This window comes from Ailuropoda melanoleuca, chromosome 1, assembly GCF_002007445.2.
Source record: "Ailuropoda melanoleuca isolate Jingjing chromosome 1, ASM200744v2, whole genome shotgun sequence".
NCBI lineage: Eukaryota > Metazoa > Chordata > Mammalia > Carnivora > Ursidae > Ailuropoda > Ailuropoda melanoleuca.
The window spans coordinates 104252329-104259091 of record NC_048218.1 but is presented as its reverse complement, the minus strand read 5'-3'; the positions used below and the strand labels follow the sequence as shown (position 1 = coordinate 104259091).

The 6763-nt window shown below is 38.8% G+C and overlaps 1 pseudogene; it reads left to right on the top strand.

The window, feature by feature from the left end:
• The first annotated feature begins 1457 nt into the window (after positions 1-1457).
• LOC109490630 overlaps positions 1458-6763 on the top strand; it is a 30620-nt pseudogene continuing 25314 nt past the window's right edge.

The window sequence follows — 6763 nt, the reverse complement described above, 5'->3', positions numbered from 1 at the left end:
TTTTTAAAAATTTTAGTTTGAAGTAGTTTTTTTTCTAGTGCTTTTAACAGAAATGGTGAAAGAGAACTATAACATATTGGTAAATTTTATAAATTTAGAACACAACTGTATATGCTGCTTTGTTCTGTTATCTTCACTTTAAGCCTATTGTGAGCTTTGCCCTTGAGAGTAAATATTTTTCTAAAATATGATTTAAATAGCTCCTTTGTATTTCATCATATGAATAGATTATAACTGAACTGAGACATTCTCTAATGTGTACATTTAGTTCCATCTTTATTATTATAAATAAAACCATACTTAACATCTTTATACATAATGTAGGTGTGGATCTCTATGGCTTCCTTGAGATAACTATTTCAAAGTAGAATCACATGAGCAAAGGGTATACACATTTTTCATGCTCCCGATACATAGTATTGGATTGTTCTCTGAAAACACTCTATAAATTTATACTCCAAGGGGAGACGTTTGAGAAGCATCAAAGAGGGACCTGGAGAAAGAGATTGGGAGACATCTCCGAGAGGAGCCTAGCAAAAAGGCAGGAGAGGGGATTCTCAGGAAAGAACCTAGAAATTCTCAGGCATTTGTGCCAGAAGAAGAAGAAAGAAGAAGGGGAAGAGAAAGTTGGGGAAGAGGAAGAGGAAGAAGAAAGAGCAGGAGAAGAAGCAGAAGGAGGAAGAGGAGGAGATTATTTCTAACAGTATTTTCGATTCACCAGTGAGCAAAGTCAGCACAGTGAGCCGAGGGAGCACTTCATCTTGAAGAGGAGGTTAAAGAAAATGATGTATGTGAAAAATGTTCCTTGAACTCTTATGGGCTTTGCACGATTATTCTAGGGTAGCTTATAATGATTCTAGTCACTGAGGAGGACCTGAGGCACAGAAGTTAGGTGACTTTCCCACCATCACACTAATGCAAGTGGCAGAATGCAGATTCAAAGTGATGTCTTCCAAATCCTCCATGGTTTTCCACTTGACTTTTTCTATACCCTGAAGTAAAGAGGTTGACCTGATGTCATCTTTTTTTTAATACTTTGTGATGAAGCAGAATGCCCCTCCTTACCTTTGGGTCAGGAGTGGCTCCCACAAGGGCAGCTGACATGAGAATGAATGAGGCAGACGTATAATAAAAAAGAAAGGGACAATTTCTACAAAATGAAATGACTCTTTTAAACTCAGAACCCACTATTTTGTCATTTATATATTATTGCAAAGCATAAAAAAGATTTTTATGAGGCTCTTTTCAAAAGGATTACTCAGATTCTAGTCCAGATTCATATATTGCTGGTGAGTGCAAGGCTCTGTGATTGATTGAGGCATGACAATTATGTAGCAAGTAGTGGCAAGCTGACTCTACTGGAAGGTAGCATGCACACACACACTGTAACACTCTTATCAGCATGCCTTGATAACACTTTTAACACTGGTTGTTTCTTCTGAACTCACCTTATTAAGATGGCCTGCAGAAAGAAATGCTTAGTTCTAGGACTTGCTTTTTTATGGGCTGAATTTGGCATTGAAGGCAAGGAAGAGAAAGAAGAACACAACTATCATTTGCTGGGCAAGTTTGATCTGAATGGGTATGTAGATGCCCAAAATTGCTCACTTGTGATTGGAGGACTGTTTCTGATTCACTACAGGACCATCCCAGCAAATGAGTCTGTTCTGGAGCCAGTATCTGCAAAATGCGAAGGGTAAGCTGCTCTTGTCTTCTTTTTCCATCACGCGCAAGTGGTGGGGATGAAGGAGTATGGGGTGTGGGTGTCAGAGTCTGGACCTGGAGCCATGACTCTGACACTATTTATTTCATGTAGGAAAGGTACTTCCTGTTTCTGGGCCTCAGTTTCTCCAAGGTGGACCCTCTAGGATTGCTCAGAAGCGAGAAAAGCTTGGTCTCATGTGGGTCCTTTCCCACTTCTGTGCGTCATAAAGAAAAAAGACTGGTTTTGTGCAGTGCCCTTCAGAGGGTGGTCTGTGGACCAGCAGCATCAGCAGCACCTAAAAGCGTGTTACAAATGTGGACTCTCAGGCTGCACCCCACATCTGCCGAATCAGAATCAGCCTTTTAACGAGACCCCCGGTGATTCACGCGCACATGAAAATTTGAGAAGCACCAACGCAGAATTATGCAGTGTTGCAGCTTTATTGTGAATTGTTATCACACTAAGCTCTCCTCAAGTGAAGATATGCACTGTGGGGATGCCCATTTATTTCTGAGCTGATACTCAAAGTAAGATTCCCTCCCCTGGAAGGTTTCTGCCCTCCTCTCCTCATGCCGTAATTGTTACATGAGGACATGGAATTCACGACTGATAATCTGAATTTACTAACAGCACATTTTAAGAAAGGTAAACAAGGCTTAGATTTGCATGTGCATGCATGGTTCTGTGCGCATGCACACACACACACACACACACACACACACACACAACTTTAGCTATGAAAAGAATGCCAGAAATTAAAACAAGGGAAAATAACTATCCACTACTATACTACCATAGCAAAGCAACTCTTTTCCCTGTTTTCTTTCTCAGTCCTGTATATAAATGCAACTATAATTTTTGTATAGTTGTGAACACAATATGGACACAATTTTATATTGGGCATTTTACATTGTATAGTAAGCATTTCTTTGATACTGCATGGTAATTATGATTATAAATGCATGCTGTAAAAATTTTAGCAACTTCTTTTTTTTAAGATTTTTTAAAAAGATTTATTCATTTATATGAGAGAGTGAGAGAGAGAGAGAGCACAGAGAGGGAGAGGGAGAAGCTGACTCTCTGCTGAGCAGAGAGCGCTATGTGGGGCTCGATACCAGGACCCAAAGATCATGGCCTGAGCCAAAGGCAGGTGCTTAACTTACTGAGCCACCCAGGTGCTCCTTAGCAACTTCTTGTACAATTAAATCTTTACTGCTCACAACTCTTTTCCTTTGATCTTATTTTATGCTGCATATTTGAAATATCATTAGAGGGATGGATAGACAGTAATGTTGTTGGCAAAAGGAAAGGATGGCAATCAATCTCACTTACCTCTTTCCTGGACCTCTTAATTCTTTTCCATTCTTACAGGGAAGCAAAGGAAAGAGGGATGAGAAGAGCTTTTGCTCACAGCTACATTGTTCTAGAGTCAGTTCATTATTTATCACAGAATTTACACATTCAGTCTCTAAAATATAGAATGAAAACTGGAGTTTGTCATAGTACACTTACATTTTGTAAATACACCTAATTTGTTCCTCACTTTTCAACAGAATTTCTGAAAGTTATCTTCCTAGCAAAGCTAACTGGAAAAAAAGCCCATTAGATATGTTTTTAATAAAAAATCCTCCCCTTTCATTAAAAGAAATGATTTGGCATGTCCACTGTTGTTGAAATCCTGACATTGTTTTCATAGCTAGCGTGTGTCTGTGTGTGTGTATGTGTGTGTGTGTGCACGTGCATATGTGTGAGAAGTATGTCTCATTTAAAAAATTATTCACTATGTCAGGGATATTTTGATTTTCCTACCTAGTCCACCTGTTCTTATTTAATTTTCAGAGTAATCTGATAATTAGTTTACACATTCTGTCCAGCGATTTTAATTGTAATCAGTGGGAGAAATAAGGTATGTGTTTATTCCATCTTAACTTTATTTTTTTTAATGATTTTTTATTATATTATGTTAGTCACCATACAGTACATCCCCGGATTCCGATGTAAAGTTCGATGCTCTATTAGTTGCGTATAACACCCAGTGTACCATGCAATATGTGCCCTCCTTACCACCCATTTTAACTTTAATACGAATGCTGAGGAGTCTTTGAAAGAATTCCTTCAGCATCTTCTGAATGATGTTGTGTGTGAAGCTTGTTTCATGGAGTCCAGGGCATCTAAAAAGNATACAAATTTAAGGACTATTTGTTCCAGTTCTTTGAAAAATGTCCTCGGTATTTTGATCGGGATAGCATCTTAACTTTAATACGAACGCTGAGTAGTCTTTGAAAGAATTCCTTTAGCATCTTCTGAATGATGTTGTGTGTGAAGCTTGTTTCATGGAGTCCAGGGCATCTAAAAATCTAGTTCCTTGTCCTCAATGTGGCTCAGGAATGCAAGACATCATGGTGGGTGTTCTGCTTGTCTCTGAGCCTTGTTTGCCTGAAACCCAAATTAGTCCAGCACCTTAGTCCATCTTGAATATATCTATATATTTTGGATAGTAACATTCCATTTCAAAAATTGATATATGGTCTTCAAAATTGTAACTCATTTTCACCCATCCTGTCGCAATTCTCCTCCTATCTCCATCCCCACTGTTCTTCAAGACCCTCAGTATTCCTCCCTGTGATGCAACTTTCCCTCCTGTTAGAGCGTCTCGTTGGGACTGGCCTAGACTAGGATGTGCTCAGGAGCCAAACTGGTTCTAATCTGGTAGTAATTTAATTTTGGCGTCATTAACCTAGCTAGATTTGATCTAGAAATTCAAGTTGGGTTTGGAGAAGTCTTGTTCTCCAACGTTAACAAGATACTAGTTTTGCTTGGCCATCAACTAAATTGTGCAGAAGAGGAAAACTTTTCTGTTATTCTGAAAGTAATAATAGAAGAGAAAGGCAGTGAAATGGAAGGAGAAGGAGAGTATTTTAATTCTTGTTTCGGTTGATCTAAATGAAGTTAGGATTTAGAGAAATTTTCTGGGGAAGAAAAGGTATACATTGTATGACAGTACTGTGAATATCATAATGGAAATCAGGGAATGAAAGGAAAATGTTCCGAATCCCACCTTTCCAGTAATTATCCTGTGCTCATTAAAAAAAACTTCCCTGTTGCGGGCTCCTGGGTGGTGCAGTGCACTGAATGTTGGACTCTTGATTTCCGCTCAGGTCGTGATCTCAGAGTCATGAGCTTGAGTCCTACCTGAGGGCTCTGTGCTAAGACTCTCACTGCCTCTCCTTCTGTCCTTTCCTACCGCTAAAATAAATAAATAAATCTTTAAAACAATATAAATAAATAAAAATAAAAATTTTCCTGTTGTTACTTATCCAAATGTTCATATAATTTATATGTAGTTTTAATTATAGTATAGAAATAACATTGCATATGACTTGTTTCACTTCATATTATATGCATGCTGCTGTATAATCTCTCTAATTATAGTCTTTTAATGATGGAAGACGTTCCCATCAAGTCAATATACCATAATTTATTATCACTAAGCATGTAAGTTCTTGCCAGTTTTTCGATATTGTAGTTAATTCTGTAATGAACAGTTTGGGGATATACAGAGCTTTTTCCTTTGGGAAGAACAGTTTGTTCAAATAAATTCTCAGGGGTAGAATTTTTTATTCAAAGCAGGTGAACGTTTTTCTCACTCTTGACAAGTATTGCTATATTACCTTAAAAAAGATATTGCTATATATATTTCAAAACCATGTATGCCGATTATATTGACCCCTGAGTAAATTTGGAAACCAGCTATCTTAGGATGATGAAGCCCTTCATGTTTTGGCAGCTTCTGGTTCTCCAGTCTTCATTTCCCTGTGCCACACCCACTCCCCCTTTATCCTCCCAAAGTACTGATCTGTCCATTCCTGGAATGCTTCACGTTCTCTTTTTGAGAACATGCCTTCGCACATACTGTCCCCTTTGCCTGCAGCTTTCATCCCTGTTTTTATGTCATCTTTCACGCCTCAGCTTGGCTGTTCTGTCCTCCAGGGTGTGGTCCATCCTTTCTATCTCATGGCCCATACATTCATCCCTATCACTGTTTTTATGATTTGATGCACTGCTTGGCTATTTTTCTGTTTCTTGACCTGTACATGCAGTGCCTATCTTGTTCTGTGTTGTACTTATGATGTCTAGCATTAGTAGAACCCGGTAACTATCTATTAAATAAAAAACAAAGCTAAACTAAACTAAACAAAAAACCAAACCAAAACAATTAAAGAAACGTGGAGGAGAAATCTAATCTGCCAGCAGGGCTATTTGCTATTAGACATTTAATGAAAAGTATTTATTGAGTAGAAGATATAGAGTTAGATATTATAGCTGCAGAAGATAGATAGTAAGACAAAATTTTTGAGGTCCTTTTATTTTTTAATTTAAAAAATTATTTTAAAGTAGGCTCCACACCCAGCAGGGAGCCCAATGTGTGGCTTGAACTCATGACCCTGAAATCAAGACCTGAGCTGAGCTCAAGAGTTGGATGCTTAACTGACTGAGCCACCGAGGTGGCCCCCTTGCTTTTTTTTTTTTTTTTAAGATTTTATTTATTTATTCAACAGAGAGAGACANATTTTATTTATTTGACAGAGATAGAGACAGCCAGCGAGAGAGGGAACACAAGCAGGGGGAGTGGGAGAGGAAGAAGCAGGCTCATAGCAGAAGAGCCTGATGTGGGGCTCGATCCCATAACGCGGGGATCACGCCCTGAGCTGAAGGGAGACGCCCAACCGCTGTGCCACTCAGGCGCCCCTGCTTTTTTTTTTTATAATAATTTTTTATTATGTTANGATTCCGATGTAAAGTTTGATGCTTCATTATTTGCGTATAACACCCAGTGCACCATGCAATATGTGCCCTCCTTAATACCCATCACCAGCCTATCTCAATCCCCCACCCCTCTCCCCTCTGAAGCCCTCAGTTTGTTTCCCAGAGTCCACAGTCTCTCGTGATTCATTCCCCTTCTGTTTACCCCCCCCTTCATTCTTCCCTTCCTTCTCCTACTGATCTTCCTATTTCTTATGTTCTATAAATGAGTGAAACCATATGATAATTGTCTTT